Raw genomic sequence first — 15,712 nt, 5'->3', positions numbered from 1 at the left:
TGCATTCTCGGTGTCTTCCCCTGAAAAAGTAGAAAATATGATGTTTTTATATCCCCTGGGAAATGGCGCGAGCATTATATGTGGCGGGAAAGGTCCCTCATAGACCCCATCCATTTGGGCTCTAGGGTTAGCCAGCCTGATCATCTCCTCTACCTCCTCTCGTCTAACATATTCCGGGCCTGGAGGAGGAGGAGGAGGTATTGCCATAGTGTGGCGAGCAGCCTGTACGGGTATTGCTTGGTTTACAGTTGCTGCCCCTTCTCCTATCTGGACAACGCGAGTTGTAGCTGGCTGTTGAAGAGTCACTGCTGGCATAGGCATCTCTTTCGCCAAAGCTGTTATTTTGACAGGATTACCAGCTTGGTCAATCCCGTAATAACTTCCTGGCAGCTCTTGATATATGTTTTCCGCTCCGTCGCTGTCGTATTGAACGAACACGGTGGAGTCGGACGAAGCTTCGCCACCTTTTGATGTCTGCTGCCTCTGTCTGGTGGTCTGCCCGCCTGACGAAGTAGCCTTTTCTTTGCTACCGCCAATAACAAGTGCTTGTTCTTTATTTTTCTGTGGCGTAGCAGCAGCTGTTGTGGAAGGCGTAGCGGTGTTGCTGCTAACCTTCTCTCGCTGATTTGGCGGCACGTACTTGCCTGAACCAGACGGTTGACCAAGGGAACCGAGGATAACGTTAGGGTCTCCTAACGTTTTATTCAACACTTCTCTAGTTTGGTTCAACTCGGCTCTTTGCATGGCCACCTCAGTTGCGAGAATCTCTCCATCCTTACGAAGACCTGCCATATCAGACGCCGCCTGCTTCGTATGGTTCGCAATAAGATCTGTTAATCCTTTATGGCACCGATTCTGGTTCTCTGCAATACTTGTAGCATGAGCCCTCAATTCATTCTCTGTCTGTGTGATTTGTTCCGTAGTCTTCTCTGCCTGTCGGGAAAGACGCTCGTTTATTTCGCGTATGATCTTGTCCGTCCTTACGTTTTCCCTTTCAAAATCAGCGGCTATCCACCTGCTATGATTTTCAATGTTCTCCAGGATGATCGCGAGCGCGACCTCGGTGGTCGCTCCCTCTGGAATAGGCTTCTCCACGAAAGCCTCTGTTCCTCCACTCCCCACTGTGTTGGAGATAGTGGTAGTGACAGGCTCATTGGCCTGAGTAGCAGTGACAGTTTGACCCTCAGCAGCGGTCTGGTGATTCTCTCCTTGTTCCGTTGACATATTGGAGGATTCGGAATGGAGAGAGAATCTTTGAATAACTTGTTCTTCAGAAAGACCACGACACTCCGCACGAGGATGCGGTGTGTAACTGGAGGTCTTATGCTTTGAGCAGTTAGCATAGCCCTTTTGGTAAGGGTTTTCGCTTGACTTCCCAATGGCTAACGTTCACGAAGAGACACTAGTTGGTCCCACTGGGCGTGCCAAAATGTTTGGCGCAAAAACCAGGTGGCTTGCAAACTGTCTCTTTTGAGCGTGTGCGCGGGCGTGCCAGCACCGTGGGGTGCAGTCGTCGGGGTAGTCCCTTGACCTGACTTCTTCTTCAAGCGTCTGTGGACGAGGAGAGCACCAACCTCGCCACAAGGTTCTTCTCTAGCCTTCCGGAGAAGGACTTCTTGCCTTACGGATAAGGACTTTGGGTGTGATCTCTTCGCGTCACCGAATCGATACTTAGTGTTGTAGACTAAGCAGAGCAATCACTGGGAAGTTTGGGAGAAAGCACGGGCTTGTGCTAAAGCGTGACTTTAGCTTCGCTGGGTGCGAGGGCGTTACCCTTGCTTCGCTGGTAGTAACGGTGGCGGTTGCGCTAGCAGTCGGCTCCTGGGGAGACTAGGACTGAAAGTACGGTCGCCGGGTTGGTTTGGTGATGCTAACAGTCGGCTCTTGGAGAGACTAGGACTGGTGCACGGTCACCGGGTTTCAACAAGGTTGAAGGTTTGCTCCGGGGAGGCTTTGTAATCGCTGGGATTGACTGATTTGAGAGAGGTCCTTGTTTCGTCCTTGAAACCTGGTATATATACCTAGGGTTTCGACTGCTCCTTGCCATAGAAGGATTATTGGTTGAAGTTTCCTATTCAATCCTCGCTACCCGACTCCAACAAGGTTTCGTTTTCCTTATGGATCACGGAATGGGTGAAGCTGTAACCCAAACCCGAGTAGGCTTATTTTTGGGCCGCAGGTATCGGCCCGCTGTGCTGAATCCACTAAGGATCTTGCCAAAATTACTTTTGGGCTCAAACATGTAGTATAACAAAAATTATAAACAAAATTGACCCAAAATATAGGCACAATAAATTGACATTTGCCATTTATAACTGATATTTGACTAAGATCTTTTCCCACTCATATTCATACTCGGATGAAATCCTTACGTGAGAATTATTTTTTTATTTTTTTTATTTTTTTTTGCTTACAAAACCAACAGGACATACTTTAATCTTTGAATATTAAGAGACTTGGGTTAGGGTTTTCGTATGTATTAATGTATATGCTACAATAGATAAAGATTTTATTTATTTATTTATTTATTTTTTATTTTTTTGCTTACAAAACCAACAGGACATACTTTAATCTTTGAATATTAAGAGACTTGGGTTAGGGTTTTCGTATGTATTAATGTATATGCTACAATAGATAAAGATGTTAACAAATTGATTTTCATTTGGTCTAATCCAAATCCCTTTGGAGAATATTACTATTTAATTTCTTCAAAAGATTAACATTACTTAATTAATTCAGATTCTTAGCAAACAAGAATCATAATGAAGTGGTCGATAAGTTTTGACAGAAATAGTTCGCTGACTTCCGCGTACCGAAACTCAAGTTGTGACCCACGAACATTCTAGCATGCAACACAAGGCATTTAGCATGGTAATTTCATACCGGAACTTTACCTTAACAAAGTCGGGAAACCCAAGCAAGCTAGGGCTACCCACTCATTGGTGCGTACGTTCAGGAAGCTCACCTAGTTTTTCCATAATTTGGACTTTGGATTCTGTTTTTGTTTCCTCCTTCACGTTTCACAAGCCGGGCGCGCATTGGTTGTCCGAGTATAAGACTCGATGTTGTACTATCCACTATCCAGTCATGATAATGAAATCATCTCTCCGGACCAGAAGGAACAAATAAAGAAAGAAAAGATACATGAAAGAAACTTCATAACTTAGCGTACATGCTTTATCATAACTTACAAGACTGGACATTGATAGATGAATTAGTTGTCCAATTCTTTAACAAGTGTTCAACAACTTCCACCTGAAAGGTATAGCGCGCTAGCAATAGAATAGTTGGTTGATAAAGTATGGTGTAAACTACTCTTATCTGTACTAAGGCTAGGATTGATGCATTCATGTAATATTTAGAGACCGCAAAATACCGTCCAGCTGGTTGAGATCCATGACATAGTACAGACCAAGCACACCAGCACCAAACCATATGCCATGGCAGTGAAATACAACTAGGATTAATCCAAAGCACCAATGTACGTACAATTAATTATATTGTGTGCTTTAAACAACCATAGTTCCTGAAACGAGAATATATTTGGCTGGATAATCTCTTCTATTCATCAGTGTGCAATATATACAGCAATTACAATCAGTCTCCACAAAGCTAGGTGACAAATAAGGAAAACTATCCTAGGTAAATGATACAGAATGAATGCATAATGATACCGAATGAATGTATTTGATATTGACAGCTATTCTAACATATTCTGCTATACTTTCCAACACTCCCCCTCAAGTTGGAGAGTGGATGTCCTGCACTCCCAACTTGCGAATCATGGGCATGAAGATCTCCTTGCCAAGAGCTTTGGTCAAAATGTTAGCTAGCTGATTTGCAGAACTCACAAACCTTGTCTCCACCGAACCATCTTGAATCTTGTCCTTGATATAATGACAATCCATCTCTATATGCCTTGTACGTTCATGAAACACTGGATTTGCTGCGATGTGTAATGCAGCCTTGTTGTCACAATACAGCAATGCAGTCTCTTAATGCAAAAACCCCAAGTCTCTAAGTAGATAACGAAGCCATGTCAATTCACAACAAGCTCTTGTCATTGCACGATACTCTGCTTCAGCTGAAGAAAGGGAGACTATTTTCTGTCGCTTCGACCGCCATGAAATCAAAGAAGGGCCTAAGAACACACAGTACCCTGTAGTAAACCTTCTCGTAAGTGGGCATCCTGCCCAATCCGAGTCACAGAATGCTCGCAGCCGCAGATATCACTGGTTGAGGAGAAGAATAATCCTTGGCTAGGAGCAGATTTCAGATAACGCACAACCCCCCGTAAAGCTGCCTCCCAATGAGCCTTTCGAGGTTGATGCATAAACCTGCTCAAAATATGGACAGAATACGTAATATCCGGCTTTGAAATTGTGAGATATATCAACCTTCCAACTAACCGCCTATATTGCCCTAGATCTTTGAGTGGCTCACTCTTATCAGACAATTTTAAACCACGTTCTATGGGTGTGTCGATGGGAGCTGCCCCTAATAACCCTGCATCCTTAATGATTTCCAACGCATATTTGCGTTGAGAAATAAAAAGGCCTTTCCTAGATGTAGAAATCTCAATACCAAGGAAATATTTCAAGCTACCAAGGTCTTTAAGGCGAAATTTATTATGCAAGAACTTCTTGATATCAGCTATACTCATGGGATCATTGCCAGTAATTAGAATGTCGTCAACATCTATCAAAAGGGTAGTAAAAGACTTGCCTAAATCCGTCGAATCAATGGGCACTAAGGCGAAGTGATAGTGGCTGGTGGTGCTGGGTTTTAGGGTGGCGGGAATAGGTGCGATTAAAGGGGTGGCGGTGTGGAAGGAGGAGGAGATGAAGACAGATTGGGTTCTGGGTTGCCATGAAAAGATGAAGACAGATCGGGTTCTAGGTTTCCATTAGAAGAAGAGGATGAAGGGTTTGGACGATCGTCAAAAGCAGAGTCAAGGAGAGAGGATGTGTGATAAGGTAGCAAAGGAATTGGGCCAGATTTGTGGACCGATGGAGAAATGGTGAATTTGGGCTGGACAGAAGCATGAGGAAAGATGTGTTCATGAAATTTGATATCCCGACTAGTAAAAACCTTTTTAGTCGATAAAGAAAATAACTTGAAGGCTTTTTGACCGACGGGGTAAACGATGAAGATGGAGGGTATGGCATGGGGATCGAATTTGTGAGAAGGGTCACTACACCAAAAAACGAAACAGACGACGGGTTTTTTTCGTTGTGTGATTTGGAGGCTCACCGTTGTGTATCGGAGCGTTGTCTGATTAAATTTTGCACAACGGTGGTGCACCGTTGTATGATATACAAACACACGACATATTTTTGTTATCAGCGTTGTGTCATCTCTCGACAGATGCCAAGCACAGCTGCCACGCAGCATGACGTGCATCTTTCATACAACAGAACTTGTTTCCAAGCTGTTGTTGGAAACCCTTGTCAGACAATATTTTTTTCATTTCACCGTCGTCTGATATACCATCACACTTCAGTTGTACACTATGGTTGTTGTGTGAATTGGTCTTGGACAACATAATTCAGTTATTATCGTTGTGTGATTGTAAAATCAGAAGACATAGTTTTTTTACAACCATTGTGTGATATGTAAAGAGTGCATCGAGTGAATGACCCAATTTTTGTATTCAGATAACGTTGGATTGCCACACTATAAAACTGTTGTACAATCATTTTCATTTGCTATATTTTGTGCATATATAGCTCCATTTTACCTAATGAACATTGATCAATTGGAAAGAAAACACATTGCAAATGCTCAAATGAGTAATCAAACCCATTCCATATATCTCAAATGTTAAAAGGGAGCATTTCCCAATCATCCAAGCAACCATTAATAGAAGAAAAGTATTCAAATGCATGGCCATCTACTTGGGACATCAAAAGCTGATACAACTACGTTGTTCCAAATTAAACATGCCACATATAGTGTGTGCAGGAACTTGGTTTCTACAGCCAACATATTGATACAAACTCTTGTCTTCCCACTATTCCCGGAACTTAGTCTGTGCAGCCATGGTGTCAAACCTATAAAGTTGATGCGATTCTTGGTGAGTTAAATTTTGATTTGTTTAGCCATGGAATCAAATCTAGTTCCCCACCTGTCTTTATCCAGCATCAACTACATGCACCGTCCTTTACTTGAACAACATGATCTGCAAGCCATCAATGAAAGAAAAAATGAAGATACTTTGGCAAGGAAATCATACAAAATCAGCAAGACTTTTGCATAAACTGAGATTGTGAAATGATCATGATTCATGCAGTTATATATCATAAATTATAAAGGCAGATATAGCATTTAGAAACAGAACAACTCTCAAGCAAAAATCACAGCTCAATTAATTATCATCTTCTGGTGGAATCATTTTCTGGTTCCTAATTCCTAAAACCTCTACATTTTCCAGAACCAAAGAGTTCAATATTTGAAATTTCACTCAACAAGTCAGACTTATTAACGCACTGGATACACTCAAACAGGACCAAATTAATCTGATAAAAGCACTAAAGTACTAAACTCATCAAGCATTGGCCATTACAAAAACTCAGGTAACTAAACCTCACATCATAAACCATGAACACAGCTAGAATCGTAAGCATGGCTATTCAACTACAAAAGCAAGAAATCAAAGTCCTGTTACATGAGAAAAGTGAAGAAGTCATGGAAGCAGCAAACCATGACTATAATCATCGTTTATCTGCTGAAAATTGAGTGTGCAAATGTTCCAAGACTCTAAATCACTACCAAGTTTCATAAACTTAGAGGGACCTAAATAGAGGATTAACCAAAGCATCACAGACCCTGTCACAGAAGGAGAACTATAGCTTAGAACAACAATAGAACAGAAAGTTACCATACCTTTTGACATAAACCATACTGTCATTCTTTTTTCTTACTCTGTTTTTTGCAAAATTGAAACTTAAAAATGTCATTTCAATGCACAAAATTGGGATAGAAAACATTGGGCTGAGTCAAATTCTTGAATTTCCTATCGTGGCATTGCTTCTAAGATACAGACATGGGAAGCCACTACTAACAGAGAATTGAGGCAAGATTCTCCAATCCATTTCTGTACACATTTACCAAAAACCACTCAATAAAAAATACATAAACAAAAAGCTTCTATTAACAAGTTTGAGCATTTTATGGTTCCAGATTTTGCTGATTGTTTTTCTTATTGCAAGTAATCTAATTAAGAAGACAATGATTACACAATCAAAACACTACAGAAATAAAAAGCACATAGATGAAGAAGTCATTTTTTTTATCAAGAAATCACCTTAAAAAGCATGTATGGAGTTCCTGTTTCAATCTGGGATTTCAAAACCTCATACCAACGTTGTTGGGAAGATACAACTCTTTTGGCCTTACCCTGTGCAGCAATCAAGAATAAATATAAAGCTATTCATAACAAAAAGATGCTGAATGTTAATATCGAGCCTGGTATTACTCACTTTCATAACGAGTGCAAAGCTGTTCGAAGCTTTCATCCTAGCAATCTCCCAGACCTGGACACTGTACATACCTCCAATAATATGGAGTATTTACTACGTCACCAAGCATAAGTAACACCCACTTTGGGACATCCACAAGACATGGCAAGGCCCAACCGAGACATGCATCGTGTAGCCCTATGTTCAGGCTACGCGGCGGTATCCGGAAGTCACAAATCCGCCACCGGGAAGCCACCTTCCCGCCCTTGACAAGATGTCACCACAACATAGCTTTCTACATGCTTCTAAGCTTTCTATACTAGAATTATGTGAAAACTTATCCCACATCGAAGAATAAGTATAGGAAGGGCATTCCTTCATCTATAAGAGGAATGCCCCCCTCCCACAATTAGGACATTCCATTACATACTTTGTAATCTTGTTAGGCCGCAAGGCTCGGCACACTAGTATAGCTTTCAAGTGGACGTAGTCTCCCGCTCATGCAGAGGCGAACCACTATACATCTCGTGTCAATCTTTCTCTCTCTCTCTCTCATTTAAGCTAACTAGAGATCCTACGGATCACTAACGTTAACATTGGCGCCGTCTGTGGGAAGCCAACACAATGGCTTCGTCACCTACCGTGAGCTAAGTCTGCTTAGCGGAGCTTGAAGAAATTCCTTCCTTCTTTGAGTTTATGTTTGAATTAATGTTTCTTGGCGGCAACTAGAGCAGAGTGTGCAGAAATTTGCACCTTGCAGGCTGGTCAACACGTGGTCAACGCCCAAGAAGTGGTCAAAACTTGCAGAAACTGCTCAAAACACCGACGTATGGGCTGGTCAACGCCCGGCGGGGTCGGTCAACGCCCATCAAGGCTTGGTCACACTTTCGGTCAGCACCAGTCAAGGTTGGTCAACGCCCAACCCATGAAGGTCAACGCTGGCATTAAAAAAAAATAAATAAATAAAATCTGGGCGGCCAAATTTTCTCTGGACACCCAGACAAACTCTCTGGGCACCCATGTCCAGTTTCAAAATTTGCATGCGCGCCAACAGCTTCTTCTCCGCTGCAACGCAGGCACAGCTCCGCTCCGCCCTGCTGCAACCCCAGCACCGCAGGCACGGCTCCGCGCTGTTGCAGCCCCGCAACGTCAGGTACCGCTCCGGCCTGCTCCGCTAGCCCACTGCTCCGCTAGCCCACTGCTCCGCTAGACCTGCAGCTCCGCACGCTCCGCTGCAAAACCTCCGCCAGTCTACCTCAGCGCCTGGCAACGTCAGGCACCACCTCAGCTCTCCGCTGCACCCAGCTCGCGGCGAGGGAGCGCTCCTCCGCTGGGCCGCTCAAAACCTAAAAGCGGTAACCTAAAAGCTGTTAAGCTAGAGGGAGCTCAAAACCTCGCTCCTCCGCTGAGCTTCGCGTCCAGGCAAGCTCCAGGCCTCCAGCGGGCTTCAACCCCCGCGCTGCACTTCTTTTCCTCCGGACTGCACACCGCCAGACCGTACACCGCTGGCCAAAACTCTTCTCCAGCCGACTAGGGCACCGTCAACCTCTACCGCTGAGCTGCCTCCGCTAGGCATCACCGCTGGGCAGCCTATCACCGCCGAACTCGGAGCCTCCGCCGAGCTCCAAGTCCGCCGAACTCCAGCTCCTCTATGCCACTGTCAACCGGAGGCCCAGCTCAGTCGAGCGCTCCGCTGGCCATTCTCTCCGCCGAACTCAGTGTTGATCTCCGGGACACCGCTGACCACCAATTCCTCCGCCGAACTCCAGCTGACCAATATCTGCTCAACCACCCAAATTTTCTTTGGGCACCCAACGATGCTTTCTGCACTCAAGTTACTGATGCAGAGAACCTGATTTCTGAAGCATTCCCTCAAACTCCTCCACGAAATATTTTCTTTGCTTTCCGCTGAGCAGCCATAAAAGCAAGTTACTCACTGAGCAAATGGCAAATCAAAAGTTAAGTTTTCTGCTGCACACACCCACAAGCACCACGTGCTTCTGCTTTTTGGATAAGTTGGGAGACACATGCCTGAACGTACACTTCCCACATGCATATATTTCTATATCATGCATATATTCATATATCTTTCTGTACGGGCTGCTTGTGCAGTTCCCATCACTTATGGACACGTACACTTCCTATTACGCTAATGCTCAATTGAACAAATTATATGTTTAAACCTCTTTGTCAGTTATCCCCTACATAAATGTGCACTGTTCATATATGCTTCCATGTGTCATAAGTCCATGTCTTATGATTATTCTTGTATTTATATGGGCACCGCTATCTCATATGCTAATATGGGCCATGTATATATATGGTTATATATATGTTGTTGTGATCCACTTTGATTAAACAGAGCATGCCCACATATTTGGCCAGTCCAAAATTGCGCTCTACCATGCATATATAGCATGCTCATCTATGCAAGATCATTAGTTATACATAACTCTACATGTATATGCTCTAGCGCCTACTACACACGATAACTTATTTCCATTGTTACCTTGAAATTCATAATTTCATGGTCAAACTTGAAATGCATATTAGAGCACATAATTAAATATGTCATTTTGCCGTCAACTCCTACTTCGCATATATACTTTTGCTTAATATCTTATCCAAGTACATATGCAACATACTAGTGTTGATTTTACAAATTCATGTACTAATCACCTATTTTGTTACAAGGAGATATAATCATCAATCACCTCTTCATTTCAACGAAATCATCATCCTTCTACTAAGATGCACCGCCGGTGCAATGGAGCATCATGCTTGGACAACTCCAACTTCAACTCGCTCCAAATCGGCACAAGATAAGTCACACTATCTTATCTCTTACGCTCTTGCAATTTGAGCTACCGCCGATGCCATGACTATGCATGTCTCTATGACCCTTACGCATGTCTACGACATGTTCTTGGCCACTTTACTACTTGTACATACTTGCTCTATGTATTTGTCATTTTTTTTCATGCAAATACATACTGTACACATCCACGGTCTACGACCAAAACCGCCAAGCGGTCAGGCAACGCCTCATAATAGCCATTGATCCGGCAGCAAGGGACTAGTTAACACAGCCTACGGCAGCCATTGATCCGGCAGTTAACCCCGACGCTTGGGTACCAAAGATTGGGATCGCTTCCCAACACCCTCTGCTCCGTGCAGCTCCCCCTCAACAAACATGGCTGGGGAGTCGGGGACTCTCTAGCGGGGCCTAGCAGGGGCCCGCCCCATTGAGCTTCCGCTCACGAGCTTCCCGCTCATGCCTTCCCGGCACCCCATTGAGCTTCCCGCTCATGCCTTCCCGGCAACCCTTGAGCTTCCGCTCACGAGCTTCCCGCTCATGCCTTCCCGGCACCCCATTGAGCTTCCCGCTCATGCCTTCCTGGCAACCCTTGAGCTTCCGCTCACGAGCTTCCCGCTCATGCCTTCCCGGCACCCCATTGAGCTTCCGCTCACGAGCTTCCCGCTCCTGCCTTCCCGGCACTCCTCGAGCTTCCCGCTCATGCCTTCCCGGCAATCCTCGAGCTTCCCGCTCATGCCTTCCCGGCAATCCTCGAGCTTCCCGCTCACGCCTTCCCGGCATTCCCACTCTTCACATTCATGTCTACTCGACACACCACACGTTAATGGAACATGGAATTCTTCTACCATTTGTCGCTCCCGACAAATTGAATTCTTTTCGCGTTCCATTAATACGAGCGACAACCAAACCAACACAAGCGTTCACGTACTCATCATTTACACGCTACAAACGCTTATCTTCGCAGCGCTCATACAACTTACATTTATCATATGCAATCCATATGCTCACACGGCCGTACGCGCTCTCGAGATTGTACGTCGTACATCGATCGTCCTCGACGCCATTCGCGTGTATACATCAACATGTATCCCGCACCTCATACGTTTATATATGCCAACGCATATCAGTGCAACTCACATTTGTTGCCCAATGCTACGAGCATTCTACGTATGCCTGCTTTTTGTTTTTGTTGTGCAGGTTAACGAGTCCCTTCTTGCTTACGGAGTTCGGGGACTTGTGGGGCTCCGTACCGCCCGGTTACTTATGCTTGATGACTTCATGATTTGAACTCCCCAACCAAGAAGCTCCTCTTACTTGGGGACTTCGGGGACTTGTACATACCTCCAATAATATGGAGTATTTACTACGTCACCAAGCATAAGTAACACCCACTTTGGGACATCCACAAGACATGGCAAGGCCCAACCGAGACATGCATCGTGTAGCCCTATGTTCAGGCTACGCGGCGGTATCCGGAAGTCACAAATCCGCCACCGGGAAGCCACATTCCCGCCCTTGCCAAGATGTCACCACAACATAGCTTTCTACATGCTTCTAAGCTTTCTATACTAGAATTATGTGAAAACTTATCCCACATCGAAGAATAAGTATAGGAAGGGCATTCCTTCATCTATAAGAGGAATGCCCCCCTCCCACAATTAGGACATTCCATTACATACTTTGTAATCTTGTTAGGCCGCAAGGCTCGGCACACTAGTATAGCTTTCAAGTGGACGTAGTCTCCCGCTCATGCGGAGGCGAACCACTATACATCTCGTGTCAATCTTTCTCTCTCTCTCTCTCATTTAAGCTAACTAGAGATCCTACAGATCACTAACGTTAACAAACACTATTAGGACAAAAGAGTGACCACTTTTCATTATTTCCAACCCTTTTCATGAATAGATTAGTCACCCAAAGAGCATAGAAAAGATTACGAGCTCTGAGCTCTTCCTACAAGATAATAAATTCCAGGTAAATAGTCTGAAGCCTAAGTTGTTCATCTTAAGAGAAAATCAGGCATTCTTTTTAGGGAAAATTTCGCAAACAGTACACCAAGTAAAGGCCACTAATAATTCTTATACATAAAGTTCCAAACCAAACATTTCGGTACACGAAATCTGAAACTCGACCCTCTATCAGTACACGACGTCAATTTTTGACACCAAAATGTCCATTATGCCCTCAGTTCTTTCTTTTTTTTAATAAATTTTTTTTTCCTTCGTTTTTTCTGTTATTTTTTTTTCTTCCTTCGTTTTTATCTCTTTCTTTCTTTTCACATGACTAAATATTGGCTGAGTTACAAATATAAGCTGTAGGACCATAAATCTCACCAATTGGAGGGCAAGGGCGGCGTTGGAAGCGAGGGAGTGAGCCCGGAAGAAGGAAGAAGAAAGAGATAAAAACGAAGGAAAAAAAAAATAACAGAAAAAACGAAGGAAAAAAAAAATAACAGAAAAAAAAATTTATTAAAAAAAAAAAGAACTGAGGGCATAATGGACATTTTGGTGTCAAAAATTGACGTCGTGTACTGATAGTGGGTCGAGTTTCAGATTTCGTGTACCGAAATGTTTGGTTTGGAACTTTATGTATAAGAATTATTAGTGGCCTTTACTTGGTGTACTGTTTGCGAAATTTTTCCTTCTTTTTATTACGGCAATTCTACACCAAAAACATTATCTGTGGTGGATGTGTGCTTTCTTCGGTGGTGGCAATCAAAGCAATATAAATATGGCATGATAATTAATTGATCTTTTGAAGTGGAAGACAACAACAAAAGCAATGTCCAGCAATATTAATTGTTTTTGCAAGTTGGTTTTGGTGCAAAGAAATATAATGCTATGTGCCCATCTCCCAACGGAGGAGGAAGAAAAAAAAAACACAGCAGAGGAGAGGACGCACGGAGCAGAAACACAGAGAAGAAGATCTGAAATAGCTTTGAATTTAAGCACACCATCAGCTTTGACAAAGTAATATTCTTTTCATGTTAAACCTAGCAAGGACAGAGAAATAGCTTCAAATTGAATTGTCATCCAATTTAAAAGTCTTTGGTTTCCTTGAAACTGCTATAATTCTCTGTTTATGCAGAAACCAATTGATTTTAGAAAGCAGGAACATATTTCTTGCAAGTACTTAATAGAGTGAAAATGCATCCCCTTGTATTGAGTTTGCAATGAAAAACATATAAGCAAGGCAGAGTTCTAGATTTCTAAGCAACTATGTACAAATGCTAGTAAATCAAAAGAAAAAAAAAATAACGCGACTACCTCAAAAGAAAAAAAATATAATGCAGCCTCCCACCTTGCGCCCGTGATCACAAGCTTCTTTGCTATTCACAAGTACCTTTACTGCACATATATTTGATAAAATTAAACAAGTCAGAGCATCTCTTAAATAAAGTACCCCATTCTATCATACATTTATACCCAAGCTATACTAATTGATCATTCTCTAGCACCATTGACCTTGATTTAGAGAGTCCAGCAAAGACATTTTATATATGGTCAATACAACAAATTATGTCTATGGCCATCAGAAACCATAAGACATGCAAATAGATAAGATGAGTATAATAAGTTCCATTGAATTACATGTAGTTCCTACACATGAACATAAGTTGACCTTAAATGCAAATCTAAAGCAAATTCCTTTCTCAAACCGTAGTTATAGTATTGTATGGCGTTATTATTTCCCCTGCTGCACATAACCCCACTTGTGAAGACAAACCAAGACATCAACACGCCACCCAATTCATAAGCTTCAAATGCTTGGCAAAGCCTTCTTCTCTCCTCTAAAATAAGAGGGACATAAAACTATCAACCTCTACTTTCAGAAAAGAAAGGCATTGCTAATGAAAAGCACATGAAGCACTGATTTTGATCAGTGTCTTAATTCTGGAGAAGGAAAAACGCAACCCCCAAGTCTCACTTTGGTGTGGTTAAAACAAATTGAATCATCATCGAGCAATGGGTTCCAACCAATATTCTTAGATAAGCATAACCAGACAGAAAGCCTAGAAAATAAAATCATACTGGAATTGAAAAGTACCATGATTTAGAGCAATTAATTATACCCCCAAGTCTCCTTTCCATCTTCTCTTGCATCTTCTTATTTGTCTGAAACCCAGCAAATAAACAAGCTCAATACCCTTGAAAATCAACCGCATATCTTTAATTTAAACAAACCGAAACACATAGAGAAAGAGAAAAGGAAACTGGTACCGATTAGTGAGCAGATTCGACTAGGTGAGAGCCAACGAGGTTGCTCTTGATGCTGTTAAGATCAAAATAGAACATATCATTTTGGGACCCCCGATGACAATGAACAAAGACAATGAATAAGAGCAATGAAATCTCAAATTTAACTCACCAATCGAAAGGAATTGAGCAACAATCCCTAAACCCGTGAAACCCCTTTCCTCCTCCTTCAACTCGAACCCAACTCAATCCCCTTTTCCGCAGAATGGAAAACCCCCAAATCGAACCCAACGTGAAGCAAATAGCGACAGGAGCATTTCAGGACAATGGGTCGAGCAAGACCTATGCCAAATTCCATGAAACCAGCCTTCAAACCTCCAGAAATCACCAGAACCCTCATCTGCATCAAGAACCTCGTCTGCCAAAAGAACCAAAGACACAACAACTGGATAAACCAGATGAAAGAAGTCCGGAAAAACCGGATGAAGGTGGAATCGAAGAGACAGGTACCCGAAGTTACACAGAATCTTGTTGCATCACCCCGTGCGATAGTGAGAAAATCCCACATAGAGAGTGGCTCCGAAGAACCGATGAACCAAACCAAGCAGAACAGAGGGAGATGAAAAGGAGGGAAACCATTGAATAGGGAAGTGTGAAATCGGAAACACAGAAAATGGGGCAAGACCAGAACGGAGACGAACTCCGAGCTACAAAACCACCAAAGACGGCAGACATGGAGAAACCGGTTGAAAGAAAAGCAAGACGGAAAATAAAACCGACAAAAACAGAAAAGAAAGCTAGATCTAAGGCCTTCCCCACACCCCCCCCCCCCCCCCCCCCCCCCACTCTCAAGCCAAGGATCCAGATAAAAGATCGAGATCTGACAAGAGAGAGGAGAGGAAGAAGGAGAACTGGGCGGTGGGTTGTTTTCAGAGAGAGAAAGGTTTCCTTACGGTCTGGGAGAGTAGGTGTGCCCTCAAGTTGTCTGAGGCATTTAGCATTAACTTTGTTTTTTTTTTTTCCCTTATTACTCAGACAACGTATAGATACATTTACGTTGTCTGAATTGCTAATAGCTAAGAGAACGAAAGATGAAAATTTCCCGCCTGTGCAATCAAAATGTCAATTTTGGCGCTTAAGCTAGGCATTTCTCATTCACACAACAGAAATAGTTCACTATGTTGTAGGAACTTGCAAGCATGACAAACATTGAAGCCAAATTTGCTCGTTTTGGGGGG

The 15,712-nt window shown here is 43.0% G+C and overlaps 1 long non-coding RNA gene across 8 annotated transcripts; it reads right to left on the bottom strand.

Moving 5' to 3' along the window:
- Nucleotides 1-5,781: 5,781 nt before the first annotated feature.
- On the bottom strand, nucleotides 5,782-15,483 carry LOC133710854 (uncharacterized). 8 transcript variants are annotated; one of them, XR_009846920.1, is made up of 10 exons: nucleotides 14,985-15,483; nucleotides 14,647-14,892; nucleotides 14,499-14,550; nucleotides 14,326-14,393; nucleotides 13,545-13,625; nucleotides 7,482-7,542; nucleotides 7,307-7,399; nucleotides 6,886-6,924; nucleotides 6,128-6,181; nucleotides 5,782-6,053 (listed from the first exon to the last, which is right to left on the bottom strand). It is a non-coding gene; the product is annotated as an uncharacterized LOC133710854 (long non-coding RNA). The 8 variants fall into 8 exon arrangements; XR_009846919.1 differs by lacking the exon at nucleotides 6,886-6,924 and having other exon boundaries at nucleotides 14,985-15,482; XR_009846915.1 differs by lacking the exon at nucleotides 6,886-6,924 and having other exon boundaries at nucleotides 5,782-6,181; nucleotides 14,985-15,482.
- Between the last annotated feature and the right edge of the window lie 229 nt (nucleotides 15,484-15,712).

This window comes from Rosa rugosa, chromosome 5 (assembly GCF_958449725.1).
Source record: "Rosa rugosa chromosome 5, drRosRugo1.1, whole genome shotgun sequence".
In the NCBI taxonomy this organism is placed as follows: domain Eukaryota; kingdom Viridiplantae; phylum Streptophyta; class Magnoliopsida; order Rosales; family Rosaceae; genus Rosa; species Rosa rugosa.
The sequence above is the reverse complement of the archived record's forward strand: the minus strand, read 5'-3'. Positions and strand labels throughout refer to the sequence as shown.